Raw genomic sequence first — 22,599 nt, forward strand, 5'->3', positions numbered from 1 at the left:
CTGACATTGGAGAGTAATTCTTGTCTTTCATTTGACAATTTTCTTTACAACTGAGTAGCTAATCTTTCCAGGAGAGAACAGTACTGAAGGGAAAGTTGCTGGTCTCACTTCCATCCTGCCCTTTCACTCACTTTTCCTTATGGGAAGAGAAATCATATTTCTAAGCAGTGACACTAGGGGAACTCATGTGAGGATAGTGTCTTCTGAGGACTTCCTGCTTCTCTTGTCCCGTATGGAAATTACTAAAACTGTTCCAATTGCTTTGTTTAGTTGAGAGTAATAAACTACTTAATTGTGACTTTAGAATTTAATCATTGTTTTCTGATCTAGATTACCAAGATTAAAATGGATATTCTAAAGTCTAACTTATTCCTGGGCATATTTTCTATTTAGATCTAATTTTAAATAATGAATATAAGTAGCTACATTTTAGGACCAGAAAAACTGAGGGTTAGAGAGATTAAATCATGTTTAAGGTCATATAACTTACAAAAGATAAGTTGGTATTTAAAATATGGATCTCTCTGTACTTCTTGCTTTCATGTGCCGTTTGTAATCCTTCCACTCTCCCATCCTTGCCCTTCAGGCCAAACCCTCTAGAGAGAAAATTAGAGACTATGAACTGTATAACATGTGCCTATACATAAATGTACTGTGAAATTGCCATTTCCAGAGTGTGCTGGCATAAAACTGTAACAATTGTTAAAAATGACCAGATTATAAAATAATTATATGAACATGGTACCTTTTGTCCAGGTGAACATGTAAGTCGTTTAGTCAATTCGAGTAGCCCTTCATTATACTACCTAATGAGTGAATAAATAATATACCACATGTAGACTAGATTCTCTTATTTTCAAGAAATAATCTGAATCTCATAATGTTGAATCATATTTGCAGTAAGATCATTTGGCTGCAGCACTTCACAGTGGCTGAAGGGAGACTAGAGTTGTGGTCCTCAGTCCTTCTGTTTCTTATCTTATGGGAATCAACCTAATGTCTTCCCACTGCAGGCTCCAGAAACAGAGCAGACGGCATATGGACATGGTTCAAAGCAGCAGAGATTACAATTTATAAGATATAAGAAGGGACTAGGACCTGCTATCCTTGAGGTAGGTAAATTGAAGTAGTGTGTCTGACCTGAGAAAGGGGTTAGAAGACCTTAGACAATGAGGACAAAGTTGGGAGTGGGGCACAGAAGGGAATATTGAAGGAGAGGGAGAGACTGATTTAGGGAAGTTATTTATTAATAGGAAAAAGGCTGAGAATAACATTATTTTTTTTTCTACCTATAGAATCATTAGCCCACTTTCCACCTTTCCTTCTACCTAACCAGGGAATTAATGAACCTCTTCTGCACTGGGACTAGGGAAGGAGGCACGATAGAGGTTATTCTCTACTATAGGTTTCAGAATATATCTATCACAGCAACAATAACAAACATATTTACTAAGGACTTACACTGTGTAAAATTCTGAGAAGGTCTTCAGGATTTAATTCTATTTGATCTTCATAAAAACCTTGAGATAGGTACTGTTATTATCCTCAGTTTATAGATGAGGAAACTGAGAGAAAGGAAGCTTAGATAACATGTCTTAGATCACATAGCCAATAAATTACTTGGTGTGCCAGGCGGCCTGATTCCAAGTTCTATATTATTAGCCATTATGTATTGCCTCCTCAGGAAGAAGAAATCACTGGGATAAAATATGAGTCTTTGTAGTTGCAAGTCTTATCCTTTGAGATTGTACAAGCAAAATTCACTATGGAGGCAAGGTATGTCAAAGATTGAAGTGAGGAGTGACCTCTTTCTTGACACCACCAGTTGAGACAAGAGTTCTTTTCCATTTTCTGGGACCTTGTGTGACCCAAATCAAAAGAGTGAGCAACAATCCAGAGATATCACTGATATGAAAATTTTTGAAGTAATCATGGTAAGTGGGGCTCAAATCGCTTATGAGAATAATAAAGCAATGTGACACTTATGAAATACAAAATATTCTGGAGAAATTATTATCTATTATATTACCTAGTAGTATCTAGTAGTATATTATCTATTAGTGTCTATTATATTAGTAGTGAAGGATATATATACAGTAGATCTTCCTCTAGTCTCCATACTGAGATTTTGCTTTGCCTTTGGAGACCTAAGAGATTGAGTTCATTATGTGTGTGTTGTGTGTGTTGTATGTTTGTTAGGTGCTCAGTCGTGTCTGACTTTTGTGACCCCATGGACTGTAGCCCACCAGGCTCCTCTCTCCATGGGATTCTCCAGGCAAGAATAGTGGAGTGGGTAGCCATTTCTTTTCCAGGGCCTATTCCCAACCCAGGGATTGAATCTGGGTCCCCTGCATTGTAGGCAGATTGTTTACCTTCTGAGCCACCAGGGAAGACCTGGGTTCATTATACTAGTCCACAATTTTCTGTGCTTCCCTTCCACACCCTATTGGCACATCACTAAGCAAGAAGTTAAATTCTAATGGTGTCTGGTTATGAAGAGAAATGCAAGGAGTAAATCAGAAAACAAAGTAACTATCTGTGACATGATTTTCTCAAAGTCCCTAGACATGACCCTTAAGTTCAGTCACTCAGTCATGTCCAACTCTTTGTGATCCCATGGACTGCAGCACACCAGGTTTCCCTGTCCATTCCCAGAGCTTACTCAAACTCATGTCCATCTAGTCGGTGATGCCACCCAACTATCTCATCCTCTGTCATCCCCTTCTCTTCCCACCTTCAATCTTTCCCAGCATCAGAGTCTTTTCCAATGAGTCAATTCTTCAAATCAGGTGGCCAAAGTATTGGAGCTTCAGCTTTAGCATCAGTTCTTCCAATGAATACTCAGGGCAGATTTCCTTTAGGATGGACTGGTTGGATCTCCTTGTAGTCCAAGGGACTCTCAAGAGTCTTCTCCAACACCACAGTTCAAAAGCATCAATTCTTCAGTGCTCAGCTTTCTTCACCGTCCAACTCTCGCATCCGTACATGACTACTGGAAAAACCATAGCTTTGACTAGATGGACCTTGTTGGCAAAGTAATGTCTCTGCTTTTTAATATGCTGTCTAGGTTGGTCATAACTTTTCTTCTAAGGAGCAAGCATCTTTTAATTTCATGGCTGCAGTCACCATCAGCAGTGATTTTGGAGCCCCCAAAAGTAAAGTCTGTCACTGTTTCCACTGTTTCCCCATCTATTTGTCATGAAGTGATGGGACCTGATGCCATGATCTTAGTTTTCTGAATGTTGAGTTTTAATCCAAAAGTTTCACTCTCCTCTTTCACTTTCATCAAGAAAGTTCAAACCAAGGCTGATATCTCTACTCCATATCTTTTCAGAGGGTTGCTAGAGAATACTCCAATGGTTAAAAATGGGAGCACAAACTCTATGGTAAACTTAACATGCAAGCTTAAAATAAGAAAACAGATCTTAGAGAAAAGATCTTTTATAGCAGGGGTCCCCAATCCCCCAGATCATGGACTGGTAGCAGTCTGTGGCACAGCAAGAGGTGAGTGGCTGAGAGCAAGCAAAACTTCATCTGTATTTACAGCCACTCCAGATCACTTGCATTTTCACCTGAGCTTTACCTCCTGTCAGATCAGTGGTGGCATTAGATTCTCATAGGAGCACAAACTCTACTGTCAACTTCACATGCAAGCAATCTAGGTTGTGAGCTCCTAATGAGACTCCTGAAACCATCCTACCACACAGGTCTGTGGAAAAATTGTATTCCACTAAAGTGGTTTCTAGTGCCCAAAAGGTTGAGACTGCTGTATTATAGGGCTTAAAATTGAGGTTATTACCACCTTCAATGATGAAAGTACAGAAATGAGGTCCTTGGTCATAAGAGGAAATAATGTGTTCTACGTCATCCTTTATGCAATTGAAGATTAATATAGGTGATCTGATTGCTCAGCAGAGTGATAGAAGATGGGGTTGAAGAGATAAGCTTGGGTTAAAACCTGGAGGGTCATGATAAAAAATATGGGGTTTATCTTAATTGTGATGGGGATTTCTATGGAGAATTTCAGTAGATGGTGATGTTATCTGATTCATAATCACTTGGGGGTACTACATGGAAAATTCCTCTTAAAAGGAGAGATAGAAGTGAGGGGACCAATTGCAGCATCCCTGGTGTTTGGAAGGTCATATCTTGCTGTAGGACTGTAGCAGTAGAAAGTAAGAAGCGATGGGGTTTACAATGCATAGTAGTAAATGAATGAATGCCAATTTTGTGTCATTGAGTCATAGGAACTTACTACACTTAGGAATACCTCTGATAAGGGTAGTCGTGGAGTGCTTAGGTGTTGGGATATCCAAACACTGGCAGTTTCATTACTTTGAGATCAATTTGGGCTGAGGAGTAAACCCTTTCTGCTTTTTTGCTGAGTTTCCTTCAGGACTAGGAAGAGAAACTTAAAATAAGAAAACAGATCTTAGAGAAAATTGTTGGAATTAGACAAGGAAAACATGGTGAAACATTTAATATCCTGCATTCTGGCTGTTTGTCAGTGACCTCTTTAAAAATTTACGGAAGACATATGTACAAAAGACCTTTTTATTGCTTCTCCTTGCGCAGAAAGTTGGGTAGCAATCTGCAACACACACACACACACACAAATTAATTGTTTCTAGTACATGTGTTTTTTTTTTTGCTTGCAGTAACAGAAACCTCCAAGTTCAAGTTCAGCTACATCTATCCAGCTACAGACTATATTTCCCAGTTTCCCTTGCAGATAGGTCTAGATACATGACTACATTCTAGCTCATGGAATGTGAAGGTGGGTTATCTGTGCAACCCTATAAGCAATCATAACTCCAGAAAGAAGTTGCTTACCAGTCATTTCTTTTTTCTACTCTTGGCTCAAATTGAAACATAGAAATTATGGTGTGAATTCACCGTAATCATACAGATAAATGCTAATTGAAGACAAGACAAAGCAGCAGGATGGCATCTGCATCCTTGTATGACTTCATAGAGAACTACTCTGGTAGCCCCTCCATCTGAGGCTGTTACACGAGAGAGAGTAATATGCTTCTACTTTTGCTTGAAGAACTGTATTGTAAGCTCTCTTAAAGCAGCACAGGCTATGTAGTACCTAATACATAATTATTATATATTGCAAGATATATAACATGAAATTTAGGCAACTTATTATATTTCTACTATCATTTAAAGGATAGTTATCTTTGTAGTTTATATATTTCTACGTTTTCTTAAGTTTATGAATCTTATAATTATAGATGCCTTGCGATGCTGGATCACTTTCCCACATCATATATATGATATTGAGGGCTGCATTTGATGCACCCCCAGAATAGAAAAGTATGCTCTTCAAATTGCATGTAATTAGAATCAATAAAATATTGAAATTATTACCTTCAGAAGTAACATTCTAAAATATGATTTGTGGATGTATTGCTGATGAGAATTTGGTTTCTCTGAAATCTTATTAAGAACACTAAAATGTAACTAGTGAATTTATAACCTAATTAATTGTTATGTGCCAAATAGAACTTTGGTGCTTAAAAGGGATATAAATATTTTAAAGAGAACAGCAGCATGAATTTGTCCTGTAGAGTGGTACGGTCTTGCAGAGTGGCAGGCAAAGGCAAATGTCACAGTGGCACCCGGTATAGACACAGAAACAAACTTTATTGGGGAAATTTATAATTAGAGGAACAGTAAGATGAAGCATGTTGTCCCTTTACATTCTTATTTCTCCTTGGAGAGACATACACAGAGAAACTGCAATAGGAAATTGCAGAGAATGCTACTGTAGGAACAGGGCTCTGTCACCACCATATTCTAACTTTTATAGGACTGGGTGAGAAGGGCCTTGCAGATGTTTGGTGATGGATGGAAAAGTTTATAGATTAGCTGTCAGCTGTTCAGGGGAAGGTTTCACCCAAAGACTGGAACACTGATTGTTCAAAACTGTTGTTTACACAGCAAAGATAAATCTGGATGCCCTATGAGTGACTGATACTTTTGTAGTCCATTCCACTAGGGTGAAGGGGAGGTTTTTCTTTTTTAATTTATTTACCTACTTAAGATGATATCTATTCATTCCATATTCTGAAATATGCATATATTAGCACATGTATACATATACTCTCAACTTCTATCATCTAAACATCAGAATTTTCTTAGTTATTTTTATCCTGGCATTATTAATACCTATTAATATCTTTTTTTCCTGAAGTGATTAAAATAAAGATTCTATATTTATGTCTTGGTTGGTTTAATTTCAATATGATACATACATGTATATATACGTATATATATATATATACATGTATATATATTTTCCAGTAGATTCACATCAGTGTTGTATTTCAGTATTGATATTCTTTTTAAAAGCACTTTTACTTATACAAGCTGATTTTTAATTCTTGTATGTGAATGTGTTGGTTTTCTGCCTAATACCTTTGTTTGATACTCAATAACTTCATCATGACTTTTTTTTGGAACAACACTATCTTTTCCTAATAAACTCAGCTCTTGTTTACTTTATTTGCATCTTTAAATTGTTTTTTATTAGAGTACAATTGCTTTACAATGTTGTGTTAGTTTCTGCTGTACCTTGAAGTGAATCAGCCATATGTATACATATACTCCCTCCTTCTTGAACCTCCCTTGCACCACCTCCATCCCACCCTACTAGGTCATCACAGAGCACCAAGCCTCGCCCCTGTGTTATACAGTAGCTTGCCACTAGCTATCTATTTACACATGGCAGTGTATATATGTCAATCCTATACTCTGTATTTGTCTCACCATCTCCTTCCCCACCTGTGTCGATATGTCCGTTTTCTATGTCTATGTCTCCATTTCTGCCTTACAAACAGGATTATCTGTGTGATCTTTCTATATTCCACACATATGCATTAATATACAATACTTGTTTTTCTCTTTCTGACTTACTTCACTCTATGACAGACTTGAGGTTCATCCACATCACTCAAATGACCCAGTTTTGTTCCTTTTTATGGCTGAGTATTATTCCATTGCATGTATGTACCACATCTTTATCCATTCATCTTTAGTTTGTTTTCGTTCATTAGGTCATGGCAATTCTAAATAGTGCTGCAGTGAATATTGGGGCACATGTGTCTTTTTGAAGTATGTTTTTTTCAGGGTGTATGTCCAGTAGTGGGATTGCTAAGTCATATGATAGTTCTATTTTTAGTTTTCTAAGGCATCTCCATGCTATTCACCATAGTGGTTGTATCAATTTGCATACTACCAGCAGTGCAATTTTTTCGGCTCTATTTACTGTTTTCTTCTCCATTTACCCTCTTTCTTCTCTATATTTTATATCTCCTATTGACTTTCCCCTATCTACTATCTCTTTCTCATCATTTTCACTTTTTTGGTTCCTTTTTAGGTATATTCATTTAAACATGCTTTGCTCTGTATAGTGAAAATGGCCCACTCAGGTATTTTTTTTGTTTTCCCCTTTGCCTGTCCACTTCTCTTAACATTCTTCCTTGTTCCAAAAATGTATCTTTATTTGAGTCTCCCACATGTCTGCTAGCTGAATCAAGGTAAATCTGTAATTGTTAAAGACCTTGATAAATATCATCTCTTGATTTACTTTGTTAATTTGGTCCAAACCATATTTTATGTAGCAAACAACTTTCAGAGAAACTATTTTCTAAAAATTGTATCATTTTCCTAGTTGCCTGGTTGATATTCTTTTCTCTTTGCATTCATTTTGGTAGCCTTTTCATGGTAAAAATAGAAGAAGCATGAACTTTGTCAATCATATTTTACCAAATATCTCTAATTTAATTTTTTTCAAAAGTTCTTTAACCTTAGACATAGTCAATAAAGCCAGTGAAGTCTTAATTACCATGAAAGAGAATTTACCTGAGATAGACATCCCACAATGCCATATTTAGTTGGCTAGTGGAGACAGAAAAATTTAGAAATAAAAGAGGAAGCATAGTCTTACCATATAATCAGCTTACCTAGAAGTATTTTCCCAGTGATTAAAAATCTAGGTATTTTCCCAATGATTAAAAAATTACGTTTATGTAAAAAACCTGCAAGATGAGTGGATAAACAGACTGCAGCACATTTATACAATGCAGTAGTATTGAATGATAAAAATATTTGAGTTATGTGATGAAAAGACACAGAGGAAACTTAAATCATTTGGCTCAGACTGAAGAACAATGATTACAATTATATGACGTTCTGAAAAAGACAAACTATAGAGACAATAAAAAGATCAGTAGTTGCCAGGGGTTGGGAGTAGAGAAGGACTGAATAATCAAAGTACAGGAAAATCTGAAGATGGTGAAACTATTCTGTATGATACTATAATGGTAGATACACGACATTATGCATGTGTCAAGCATGTAGAACTTTACAGCCAAAGACGAAACCTTAATTTATGCTAATTAAAAAATATTATTTAGGAGGTCAAGGTTCTGAGGACAGAATCCAGACTGTGACAAAAGATTCCAACTGTACTACAAATGTATGAAATAGCATCCCTGAAGGGGCTGTTGTGAAAAGATTGTATCTGAAATAATTTTGGAAATGAACTGTGTCTGTAAGACTGCACATAAAAGAAAGCACTGTACTGATAAAGCTGATAAAGTTATTTCCTCTAGGGGTATGAATTAACAATCCTAATATGGTCATACATGTATAGTGAACCAGAACAATAAAGCAAATGAATGGAGGAGGGTAATTGCTTATTTTGGAATTGGAGTTTACAAATAATTGAAAGGAGGAGGCTAGAATGATTCATGCAGTGATGGTTTAGATCTGAAGCCATCAGTAAGAACTTATGTTTAGTTTAACATAGATACACATGGTGACATAAAAATGTTTTAGGTAAAGTTGATTCTTGTTTGCCATGACAGTTATGTTCTATAAAGTTACTCTCAACATTGAATTAGCAAATGCTGAGCCATCCCTCTTAAAGGAAGTATAAGGTGAGATTCCTATAAGCCTCTGGTCACAACATTTTTGTCAAGTCATCAATACATAACCTGTTTTGTGTGTGATTCTGTTTAAAGACATCTTATTTAATATATACAGTTGATTCTTTAATGTTGAACTCACAGCCAACAGCAGTATAATTCATGCCTGAGTGAAGCTTATCTAACAGTAGTGTTTTCATCATAAGGGACATGACAAACTTCTTGGATTTAAGAACACTAGAAATCACTTTAGCGTGATACTTGAGGATCAGATTAAACAGTGCAATCTCTAAGTAAAGAAGAAAAATGTGAAAACATTGCATAAGTAGACCATACGAAGGACTTTTTCTTACATTATGAGAGCTGAAACAAGGAGGCAGAGTGTCCTTGTTTGACCTCAGCTGGGAGATGCATGTGACTCAAAGTTTTTACTGTCCTGTGATGTCTATAAATGACTGTGAAAGGGCAATGGGTATTGAATTTGGGATTAAAAATAAATTTTAGCAAATAGGAAAATACACAAATAAAGGAGATCTGCTATGGTTTACACACACATGTTGGTGTGCACCACGTGTATTTCTTTGCTTTACCAGCTGAAAGAGTCCAAAAGAAATGACCCTCCTGTAGTACCAAGTAACCTAGTGCCCAGATCTTGGTTTCTTAATACTATTTCCAATGACAGGAACCAGGGCTTCCCAGGGAAATATCAACTTCTGGGATTGGGGCAGGAAATATGCAAGATGAGCCTATAGTATCATGAAGTACCAGAAAGTAAGAATGTGGTAAAAAAATAAAAAAACCAAAAATACACAGAAGCTAACCAAAAGAGCTTCTAAAGGAAATTAGTCCTGAATATTCATTGGGAGAACTGATGCTGAAGCTGAAACTCCGATGCTTTGGCCATGTGATGTGAAGAACTGACTCATTTGAAAAGACCCTGATGCTGGGAAAGATTGAAGGCAGGAGGAGAAGGGGATGACAGAGGATGAGATGGCTGGATGGCATCACCGACTCAATGGACATGAGTTTGAGTAAACTCCAGGAGTTGGTGATGGACAGGGAGGCCTGCCGTGCTGCAGTCCATGGGGTCACAAAGAGTCAGACACAACTGAGTGACTGAATTGAACTGAACTGAACCAAAAGAGCTTCTAATGACCAATTCTGGAATGATTTGAGCAATAAAATAAAGTATAAACTAAATTTGTATGTATATATAGTAATATAAATAAATATTTGGGTAACTTAATATATGAGAAGAAGAAACAAATCTCCGATGTAGGAGAATTCCAAATAATTTATGTTTATACTCTGCCCTCAAGCAGAGAAAACATAACTCCTCTTCTCTTAAGTGCAGTTTGTGATTTTTATTTTCTTCCAAAGAGTACAGCATGAAAAGGGGAAAAATACAGTAACTTTATAGTGGAGAAATTTGACAATCACTACCTCAGCAAGGGATCAAGGTCAACATCAACAATGATAAATCATGTGGATTGCTAGTACTTTTGATCTGATGTGATGAAAATGGCACTCTATACCTGTGACCTTCCTACACTAAACCTGTAACTGAAATCTAATCATGAGAAAAACATAAAATGCAACAGAGAGCCATCTTACAAATTACCTGATCAGTACTCCTCGAAATAGTCAGCATCACTAAAAACAGGAAAAGTCTGATAAAGTGTTAGGCCAAAAAGAACCTAAGGAAGCATGACAACCAAATGTAATGTGGTATCATGGATATGATCCTGAAACAGAAAAGGGATATTAAGTAAAAATTTTAAATGTAAATAAGCAAGACTTTAGTTAATAGTGAAGTATCAATATTGATTCTTTAATGATAACAAATATACCATGTTAATGAAATGTGTTAATAATAGGATAAACTGAGTGTTATATATTGGAAATATGCACTAGCTTCTTAATTTTTTTTAATTTAAAACCATTCTTGTAGAGATAAATTAAAAAATTTTCCCATACCTTCTAAAATCAAGTATTTTTGTCAATTTTTGTGTTGTTTTATCTCTTTCAAGTTCTCCTCCCCTTTTCTACCTAACTCTTCAAAGGAGTGCTGTTGGTACAGGTGGATGTGAGAAATGCTAACATTAAGGGGAAAAAGTCAAAAGAATAGATGAAGTGCGTGAACTCTCTACTTAGTTGGAATTGACAGTAAAACATGGGCATATACAATTCTTCCACAACAAAGCCAGGCCTATGACAAAAAAAGAAAAAAAAAAAAAGGTTAAAGAGAGATTGTACCAGACATCAGCTGAATCACATCACTTATCTCACTGAAATCAACACACAATTTATATCCAAAGGATGAAATATTTATTTCATTTTTTATTCTTCAAGTAATAAAGAAGTTGATGTATGAATTAAAATAATCTGTCCATCACACAGAATGGCAGAAGCTTTCAAATGAATTTGTAGATTTTTTTCTGGTGCAATAGAGGAATTAAGGACTTCCCTGGTGGCTTAGAGGGTAAAGCGTCTTCCCTCAATGCAGGAGTCCTGGGTTCGATCCCTGGGTCGGGAAGATCCCCTGGAGAAGGAAATGGCAACCCACTCCAGTACTCTTGCCTGGAAAATCCCATAGATGGAGGAGCCTGGTAGGCTACAGTCCATGGGGTCGCAAAGAATCAGACACAACTGAGCGACTTCACTTTCACTTTCTTTCAGGGGAATTAAATATCACTATAATGACTGAAACCAATTTTTTTTTTTTTGATTGGGAAAGTTTCAGTGACATCGAACCAAGTGGTGGTTCCACTTGTTAAATTCTCATCCTTCAGTTCAGGTCAGGTCAGTCACTCAGTCGTGTCCGACTCTGCGACCCCATGAATCGCAACACGCCAGGCTTCCCTGTCCATCACCAACTCCCAGGGTCCACCCAAACTCATGTCCATCGAGTCGGTGATGCATCCAGCCATCTCATCCTCTGTCGTCCCCTTCTCCTCCTGCCCCAAGTGGTGGTTCCACTTGTTAAATTCTCATCCTTAGAATCTATCAAAAGAAAACTTAAAGATTTGATTATATTAAATGATAAGAGAGAAAGTAGCTTTGGGATCAATGGGGGAAAAAAAAACTAGAGAAATAGTTGTACAACCATCATCACTATTTATTTCCAACCTTTTTTGTCAACTCAGATAGAAATTCTGTAATCATTAGGCAGTAACTAACTTTCTCCCCCTTCAATCCCCAGCTCTAGGTCTCCTCTGATCTGCTTTGTGCTTGTGTTAAATTGCCTCTTCTAGATACTTCATGTAAGTGAAATCATGCAATGTTTGTCCTTTGCCTGGTTTATTTCATTCAGCATAATGTTTTCAAATTTCATCCAAGTTGTAGCATATATCAGAACTTCATTTCTTTTCCTGGATGAATATTATTTCACTGTATATTTGTAATACATTTAATGGCAATTTTTGAAAACAAAAAATCCTTCTAAATTTGTGAAATATAGAAATACCTTCTGTTGGAGTGAAAGTTAGTGATAAATAATAAAAATACATTGTAAACCCTTCGCTCTACTTTAAAAAAAAAAAAACCCTGTGGTGGAAATTATAGACCAATAAAGTCTAGATTATTAACTACCACTGGATTTTCACTACTATTTTAATGATGTGCTGACTTTTTAGTTATAGATGCTCTTGAAATATAAAACAAAACACAGTAACTCAGTGAGATTAACTAGAACAAGAACAGTTATATATACTTCCTCCCAAGGTTTAAGCTTTCTATGATATGACAAATATTTGTGGAATACACATCACTCTTATGTCTGACAACACTACAAAGCCTTCTACTCAAGATGGATCATAGCATTTCAGAAAGATCTGTCATTGTATATAGCTCAGTGTATCAAGTAAATTGAGAGAACTGCAGAGGATACACTTCTTAGGATTGATCATAGATTGTGCTATCGACAGTGCCAGATGTTTTTTACTATCATAATTTGTTACTAAGGAAGTAATTTATTTAAAAATAAAAAACAAAACAGTTTCAACCAGGTGTTTTGAAGCTTGGAATATATTTCCCAATGACATAATGTCTGAAAAACTACTTTTAGGCTCCTTATCAATCTTGCAAAATGATATGCTGTTGTTTTTCAGTCACTAAGTCATGTCCAACCTTTGTGAAGACCCCATGGATTGTAGCCCAGCAGGCTCCTCTGTCCATGGGATTCTCTAGGCAAGAATACTGGAGTGTGTGGCCATGCCCTTATCCAGAGGATATTCTGACCCAGGGATCCAACCAGCATCTCTTATGTCTCCTGCACTGGCAGGTGGGTTCTTTACCTCTGTAAAAGTGAAAGTGTTAGTCTCTCAGTTGTTTCCAACTCTTTTGAATCCATGGACTGTAGCCCGCCAGGCTCCTCCTTCCATGGGATTCTCCAGGCAAGAATACTGGAGTGGATTGCCATTTCCTTCTCCAGGAGATCTTCCCAACACAGTGGTTGAACCCACATCTCCTGCTTGGCAGGCAGATTCTTTACCACTGAGCCAACTGGAAGCCACCTGGAATTGATGTATAGCTAAATCTAAAAATTCCAGATTATATGCCACCAAAACTACTGTTCGAGATTTTTTTTCCTAAAGGTGTTTCTATTAGTGATTTCAGAAATGAGTTTCTTCCATTTATTCCATCCAGGACTTCTGTACTTCTTGCCCATTCTCACTGAATCCTTCCGTGTAAGGCAGTAATACTATCACCTGAATTGTCATAAAGACAGGATTTCAGGGGTGGTTAAGACGCCAAAATATTGACTAATGGTGGATATTTGCTCAATTTAATTCAAGGAAATTAATTGCAGTAATCAAATATCCTTTGGGCTCAATAAAGGACAGAAATGGTATAGACATAACAGAAGCAGAAGATATTAAGAAAAGGTGGCAAGAATACACAGAAGAACAGTACAAAAAAGATCTTCACAACCCAGATAATCACAATAGTGTGATCACTCATCTAAAGCCAGACATCCTGAAATGTGAAGTCAAGTGATCCTTAGGAAGCATCACTATGAACAAAGCTAGTGGAGGTGATGGAATTCCAGTTGAGCTATTTCAAATCCTCAAAGGTGATGCTGTGAAAGTGCTGCACTCGATATGCCAGCAAATTTGGAAAACTCAGCAGTGGCCACAGGACTGGAAAAGGTCAGTTTTCATTCCAATGCCAAAGAAAGGCAATGCCAAAGAAGGTCAAACTACTGCACAATTGCACTCATCTCACACACTAGCAAAGTAATGCTCAAAATTCTCCAAGCCAGGCTTCAGCAATACGTGAACCATGAACTTCCAGAGGTTTAAGCTGGTTTTAGAAAAGGCAGTGGAACCAGAGATCAAATTACAAACATCTGCTGGATCATCGAGAAAGCAAGAGAGTTTCAGAAAAACATCTATTTCTGCTTTATTGACTATGCCTAAGTCTTTGACTATGTGGATCACCACAAACTGTGGAAAATTCTGAAAGAGATGGGAATACCAGACCACCAGACCTGCCTCTTGAGAAATCTGTATGCAGGTCAGGAAGCAACAGTTAAAACTGGACATAGAACAATAGCCTGTTTCCAAATAGGAAAAGGAGTACGTCAAGGCTGTATATTGTCACCCTGCTTATTTAACTTATATGTAGAGTACATCATTAGAAACACTGGGCTGGAAGAAACACAAGCTGGAATCAAGATTGCCGGGAGAAATATCAATAGCCTCAGATATGCAGATGACACCACCCTTATGGCAGAAAGTGAAGAAGAACTAAAGAGTCTCTTGATGAAAGTGAAAGAGGAGAGTGAAAAAGTTAGCTTAAAGCTCAACATTCAGAAAACTAAGATCATGGCATCCAGTCTCATCACTTCATGGCAAATAGATGGGGAAACAGTGGAGAGAGTGTCAGACTTTATTTTTTTGGGCTCCAAAATCACTGCAGATGGTGATCGCAGCCATGAAATTAAGACGCTTGCTCCTTGGAAGGAAGCTTATGACCAACCTAGACAGCATATTAAAAAGCAGAGACATTACTTTGCCAACAAGTTCCGTCTCATCAAGGCTATGGTTTTTCCAGTGGTCATGTATGGATGTGAGAGTTGGACTATAAAGAAAGCTGAGCGCTTAGAATGGATGCTTTTGAACTGTGGTGTTGAAGACTCTTGAGAGTCCCTTGGACTGCAAGGAGATCGAACCAGTCCATCCAAAAGGAGATCAGTCCTGAGTGTTCATTGGAAGGTCTGATGTTGAAGCTGAAACTCAAATACTTTGGCCACCTGATGCGAAGAGTTGAATCATTGGAAAAAGACCCTGATGCTGGGTAAGATTGAAGGCGGAAGGAGAAGGGGATGACAGAGGATGAGATGGTTGGATTGTATCACCGACTCAATAGAGATGAGTTTGAGTAAACTCCTGTAGTTGGTGATGGACAGGGAGGCCTGACGTCCTATGGTCCATGCAGTCACGAAGAGTTAGACACAACTGAGTGACTGAACTGACCTGAACAGTGCCAGGAGGTATAGAGGATAAGAAGACAAATGAGACAGTCTCTGACTTGAGGAGCTCACAGTTTGAGGAGCACAGAGAGAATAGGATTCCTTTGATGAAAAGGCCTGGTCTGGAAAACACCATATTTGAGTGTTAAGTAAAATTGTACAAATGGAGACATTAAGTACATCTGTTTGGGGAATCATGGAAACTCCCTAGAGCAGGCAACAGTAGAGATAGACCTTGAACAATCAAGGGACTTCGGAAAATCAGAGTTGGGAGTTTGGCTCCCGTGGGCATGAATATTGTTTGAGCAGTTCCATATGAGAGATTTTGAAGGAGGGCATAGCTTTTCAGTTTCTAATTCTGGTCAAAGTTAGAGAATTAAAGATGAAAACTAGACAGAGCACGCTGTCTCTATCAGTGGATGCACGCTGTCTGGGCAATGTTTGTAACTGTGACAGGCCCATGCAGAAGATTTTGATGAGAAATGAAAGCCAGACTGAGAATGCCAGAAATTTTTGTCTGTACCTGAACTTGAGTTTAATTGAATCCAATACTGTGCATGAACAGCAGGATAAATATTTACTTTAACAAAACTTTCCTCCCTTTCTCTTTAAAAAATTACATAAGTAATTCATGTTTATTACAGAAAAATTAAAGGATAATAATAAAGAAAGAAAAAAGGATTCCAAATCAAAGTTTTGGTACAATATGTCAACGGAAGGATAAGCATTTAGTCTTCTTTCATTAACCAATAGCAATGTCCATATAAAAATAAGAATATAAAAAATTATTCATCAGCTTCGGGGGAAATGGCAACATATCTCTAAATTTTGGACAAATTCTCTTAGCAACATTACAGATGAGGCTTTTTGTAAGTCTCCAGGCACTAAAGGCAGATCTTTTTTGGAAAAGTAAAAACGTCACAGAGTAACACTATAAGTAATCCTAATGTGAAAGGATGAGGCAAGAGGGAAAGGTAGATTAGGGGAGAGATAGAGACTGCTGTAATGATCAGTAGGCTGGCTGAATAAACACCAAAAGTTTAGGGTCTTAAAAAAAGTTTATTTCTTTCTTATCTAATGATCCTGCGCTGTTATTCATATTTGAAGGCTGACTGTTCTCTATGCTGACCTCCAGGGTAGACTGGTGGCTACTCTACCATTTTTAATATGTGGATTCCAAGGTAAACAGGGGCATGACCATCAGCCAGAAGTGAAGTGTGGAGAGATTTGTTCCTGGGATGTGTTTATGGGCCAGTCTTGGAAGCGGTACACATCACTTTTCCTTATCATCTATTCATTAAAATGATCCTGTGTCCACACCCAAACTGCAAGGGAGGCTGAGAACTGCAGTCTAGCTGTGTCCCCCAGAAGATGTGCAATAGATATGGCTTATTTTTGTGTGTGTTTGTTTCTGTGGTGGACAACTAGCTATCTCCCACAGAGATCATTTTACTTATGGTATATTTACTATTTAATTATAGTCATAGTTAAGAAAATCTCAGGGTAGATGAATAACTTCTATTTTTATATTGCATAATTTCTTTGCAAGAAATGCATGTTACTAGTAAAATAAAAATTTAACAGATCAGTGAGGTGAAAATCACCCCAAAAGCCATGATGCAGGGCATACCCAATGTTTATATGTGTACAAAAGTTCTGTTTATCTATTTATCTGATATTGCCCCATTAAGTTTGTCAGTAATTTTAGATTTAGATAAAACTTTTAGTTGTCAACAATGGAGTCAAATCTTGTTATTTTAAATACAAATTGATTTATTTTGACATATCAGAGAGTTCACAGATTCACTGAGAGCAGTGGACTACCAGATTTTGATATTATGTTTGTTTTTTATTGGCTATTTAAAAAATATGTTTTATTTATAGCTAGCCATGTACTGAATTCTGTTCTAAGTCCCAAGAGTTTTTCAGTTTATTTTTGTATGCTTTTCAGAGAGGCAATCATATCTGTAATAATAATATTCAACTGCCATGTAATGAGACTGATAGTCTATGTAAAAATAATTTTTGTTATAACAAAACTACTTTAAGTGCAGATTAATAAAGAGGAAAAAAATAAAATCACCATTGATTCCATTGTTCAGAATGATCTGATAGCTATGTTATTTCTGTTCATGTACACACAAACTTGCATATATATACATACACACACATATATATACACAATTCACAGGTGGCACTAGTGGTAAAGAATCTGCCTGTCAATGCAGGAGCCATAAGAGATGTGGGTTCAATCCCTGGGAAGATCCCCTTGGAGAATGAAATGGCAACCCACTCTAGTATTCTTGCCAGGAGAAACCCACGGACAGAGGAGCCTGGCAGGCTAAAGTCCATAGAGTTGGACATGACTGATGCGACCTAGCATGCACACACTCAAATATTTTAAAAGCTAGATCATATGACCATTTTGTATATGCTGCTGCTGCTGCTAAGTCGCATCAGTTGTGTCTGACTATAATTTAATTTACTCCAAGGAGGCTCTAATTCCAAATATCAGCTTATGAGGATGCCTGACTTCTCCACATCTAAACTATCATTCTATTTTATAATTTTTTGAAGTCTGAATTTTTTAAAATTTAATAATCTTCTGGTTTGAAGCTCTTTAAAACCTGAAATTTTTATTTTACTTAGAGTATTACCAAAAATTTTATTATGGGTGAAAAATATTATTTTAAATCAGCATATGTGTATATTCGGGCTTCCCTCATAGCTCAGTTTGTAAAGAACCTGCCTGCAATGCAGGACACCCAGGTTCAATTTCTGGGTCGGGAAGATCCCCTGAAAAAGGAAATGGCAACCCACTCCAGTATTCTTACCTGGAAAATCCCATGGACAGAGGAGCCTGGCGGGCTACAGTCCATGGGGTCGCAAGAGTCGGACACGACTTAGCAACTAAACCACCACCATGTTTATATTCTGTCATGTAGACTGATTAGCAAGTATAATTTTTCCCTTTATTTTGAGATTTTTTTTGACTTAAAAGCAATATAGTTAAACGTGAGTAATAAATTTCATATTCATTCAGGCTCTAGAAGAGTAATCATACACAAAAATAATATTAATCAGAATAAGAAGAGATGTCAGGAAAGATTGTTCTGGGATCCTATAGCATATAACGTCTGCAGAACTTAATAAAAATTTTCTATTATTCTATTAAATTTTAATTATATAACATCAATTAATGATTGCTAGAGAATATCAATTATCAATAGAAGTCTACCTTTGTTTTAAAGTTTTTGGATAGTATTTAAGCATTTCTAGTTGTAAGCCAAAGTTCTGATCAAATTAGGTAATACAGGCTGGTGTTAGTGGCCTTAGCCACTGACTTCCCAAGGAGGGGCTCTCATGCTCTCAGGGACTCCAAAATCCCATCAATGGAGCTTCTCCTGAAAGCCTTTTTCTAATACCAACAATGTCTCTTTTCCTTATATTACTAGGTGTGTGGTTGCTTCCCATATTTTCAAAACTAGACCTTCATACCCATATGGTAAATCTATGTAGAAAAGGGAATGATGAACACAGAAGTCATCCTAGAGGGTGAAAGTGATGTGATTTGGCCGAAACATACAACTTCTAAGGGGCCAATAATGTTCTATCTTTTAATCTTGATGGTTAGTTGTTGTTTTGTCACTGTATTACGTCTAACTCTTTCCTACGCCATGAACAGCAGCAAGCCAGGCTTCCCTGTACTCACTATCTCTTGAAGTTTGTTCAAACTCATATCCATTGAGTTGGTGATTCCATCCAATCATATCATCCTCTTTTGCCTCCTTCTCCTCCTGCCCTCAATCTTTCCCAGCATCAGGGTATTTACCAATGAGTCGACTCTTCACATCAGTGGCCAAGGTATTGGAGCTTCAGCTTCAGCATCAGTCCTTCCAATGGGTATTCAGGGTTGATTTCTTTTATGATTGACTGGTTTGATCTCCTTGCTGTTGAAGGGACTCTCAAGAGTCTTCCCCAGTGCCACAATTTGAAAGCATCTGTTCTTCAGTGCCTTCTTTATGGTCCAACTCTCATATCCATAGAAAAACCAAAGCTTTTACTATATGGACCTTTGTCGGCAAAGTGATGTGTCTTCTCTTTAATATACTATCTAGGTTTGTCATGGGCTTCCCTGGTGGCTCAGATGGTAAAGAATCCATCTGCAATGAGGGAGACCTGGGCCCAATCCTTGGTTTGGGGAGATCCCCTGGGAGAGGGCATGGCAACCCAATCTAGTATTCTTCCCTGGAGAATCCCCATGGACAGAGGATTTCTTCCAAGGAGCAAGTGTCTTTTAATTTTGTGGCCCCAATCACCACCTACAGTGATTTTGGAGCCCAAGAAAATAAAATCTGCCACAGTTTCCACTTTTTCCCCATCTATTTTCCATGAAGTGATGGGGCAGGATGCCATGATCTTAGTTTTTTGAAATTTGAATTTTAAGCCAGCTTTATCACTCTCCTCTTTCACCATCATCAAGAGGCTCTTTAGTTCCCCTTAGCTTTCTGTAATTAGCAAGGTATCATCTGTAAATCTGAAGTTGTTGGTATTTCTCCCAGCAATCTTGATTCCAGCTTGTGATCCATCCAGCCTGGCTTTTCACATGATATACTCTGCATATAAGTTAAATAAATAGGGTGACAATATAGAGTCTTGTCATACTCCTTTCCCAATTTTGAACCAGCCAGTTGTTCTATGTCCAGTTCTAACTGTTGCTTATTGGCCTGCATACAGGTTTCCAGGAGACAGGTAAGGGAGTCTGGTATTCACATCTCTTTAAGAATTTTCCATAGTTTGTTGTGATCTACACCATCAAAGACTTTAGGTAGTCAATGAAGCAGAAGTAGATTCTTTTTTTGGAATTCCCTTGATTTTTCTATGATCCAATGGATGTTGGCAATTTGATCTCCGGTTCCTGCCTTTTCTAAATCCAGTTTGTCTATCTGGAAGTTCTTGGTTCATGTACTGTTGAAACCTAGCTTGAAGGATTTTGAGCATTGGGAAGTTCACATTGCTAGCATGTGAAATGAGCACAATTGTATGGTAGTTTGAACATTCACTGGCATTGTCTTTCTTTGGGACTAAAATTAAAACTGGCCTTTTCTAGTCCTTTGACTGCTTCTGAGTTTTCCAAATTTGCTGGCATATCGAGTTGTTTGTTGTTGTTGTTCAGTTGCTAAGTTGTGTCCTACTCTTTGCGACCCCATGGACCAGAGCCCAGCAGGCTCATCTGTCCATGTGATTTCCCAGGCAAGAATACTGGAATGGGTTTTGATTTCCTTCTCCAGGGGATCTTCCAAACCCAGGGACTAAACCTGTGTCTCATGCTTGGCAGGTGGATTCTTTACCACTGAACCACCTGCTAAGCCCTTTTAAGGTATTTTTTCTTTTCTTTTCTTTTTTTTTTTTTTGAGGATAATTGCTTTACAATATTGTGTTGGTTTCTGCCATACATGAACATGAATCAGCCACAGGTATGTCTCCCTCTCTCCTGAACTCCTCTCCTATCTTCGTCTGTATCCCACCCCTCTAGGTTGTCACAGAGCACTGAGTTGAGCTCCATGTGTCACACAGCAAAGTCCACTTACTATCTATTTACATATGGTAATATATGTGTTTCTATGCTATTCTCTCAATTCATCCCACCCTCTCCTTCCCCTAATGTGTCCACAGGTCTGTCCTCTATGTCTGTATCTCCATTGCTGGCATGCAAATAGGTTCATCAGTACCATCTTTCTAGATTTCATATGCCTGTGTTAATATACAATATTTGTCTTTTTCTGACATTTTTCTCTGTATAAAATAGGCTTTAGGTTCATCCACCTCATTAATACTGAATCAAATGTGTTCTTTTTTTATAGCTGAGTAACATTCCATTGTATATATGTACCACAATTTCTGTATCCATTCATGTGTCAGTGGACATCTACTGTTGCTTCCATGTCCTAGCTATCGCAAAAAATGCTGCAACGAACATTGGGGTACATGTGTCTCTTTCAATTGTGTGTTTTTAGAGTATATGCCCAGTTGTGAGATTGCTGGGTCATACGGTAGTTTTATTCCTAGTTTTTTAAAGAAACCTCCATACTGTTCTCCACAGTGGCTGTATCAATTCACATTCTCACCAACAGTGTGAGAGGGTTCCCTCTTCACATCCTTTTCAGCACTTATTTTTTGTAGATTTTTTAATGATGGCCATTTTGACTGGTGTGAGGTCAAAACTATATACCTCATTATAGTTTTGATTTACTTTTCTCTAATAATGAGCAATGTTGAGCATTTTTTCATGTGTTGTTGGCCATTTGTATGTCTTTGGAGAAATGTCTGTTTAGGTCTTCTGATCTTCTGCCACTTTTTTTTGGGGGGGGAGGGGTTGTTTGTTTGTCTGATATTGAGTTGCATGAGCTGCTTATATATTTTGGAGATTAATCCTTTGTCAGTTGTTTCATTTGTAATTATTTTCTCCCATTCTGAAGATTGTCTTTTAATCTTATTTACTGTTTCTTTTCTTTGCAAAAGCTTTTAAGTTTAATTAAGTCCTTTTGTTTTTACTTTTGTTTTTATTTCCATTACTCTAGGAGGTGAGTCAGACAGGATCTTGCTGTTCATGACAAAGAGTACACTGCCTATATTTCCTTCTAAGAGATTTATAGTTTCTGGCCCCAAATAGCCAAAGCAATCTTGAAAAAGAATGGAGCTGAAGGAATCAACCTCCTTACTTCAGACTATACTACAAAGCTACAGTCATTAAGACAGTATTGTATTGGCACAAAAATAGAAATATAGACCATTGGAACAAGATAGAAAGCCCAGAGATAAATCTAAGCATGATAGGCACTTTATCTTTGACAAAAGAGGCAAGAATATAAGATGAAGGAAAAGACATCCTCTTCAATAAGTGGTGCTGGGAAAACTAGACTGTTGCATGTAAAAGAATGAAACTAGAATATTTTCTAGCACCATACACAAAAATGAATCCTTAGGAATTTTACACAGATGTTTTAAAACAACTTCTCTTTAAAAAATAGCTTTTAGGATTTTAAATAGCTCAGCTAGAATTATATCACCTCCACTAGCTTTGTTTGTAGTAATGCTTCCTAAGGCCCACTTGACTTCACACTCCAGGATGTCTGCTCTAGGTGAGTGACCACACCATTGTAGTTATCTGGGTCATTAAGACCT

At 37.4% G+C, this 22,599-nt stretch overlaps 1 long non-coding RNA gene across 1 annotated transcript in view; it reads left to right on the top strand.

Moving 5' to 3' along the window:
* LOC145521823 (uncharacterized) overlaps positions 1–22,599 on the top strand; it is an 85,336-nt gene that overhangs the window by 9,572 nt on the left and 53,165 nt on the right. The window contains exons 2-3 of the long non-coding RNA XR_014065717.1: positions 1,014–1,112; positions 1,685–1,776. This is a non-coding gene — a long non-coding RNA (uncharacterized LOC145521823). The remainder of the gene's footprint in view (positions 1–1,013; positions 1,113–1,684; positions 1,777–22,599) is intronic.

The sequence above is a fragment of the Giraffa tippelskirchi genome, chromosome 9 (genome assembly GCF_054371585.1).
Source record: "Giraffa tippelskirchi isolate mGirTip1 chromosome 9, T2T-mGirTip1v1.2.pri, whole genome shotgun sequence".
NCBI classification, from domain to species: domain Eukaryota; kingdom Metazoa; phylum Chordata; class Mammalia; order Artiodactyla; family Giraffidae; genus Giraffa; species Giraffa tippelskirchi.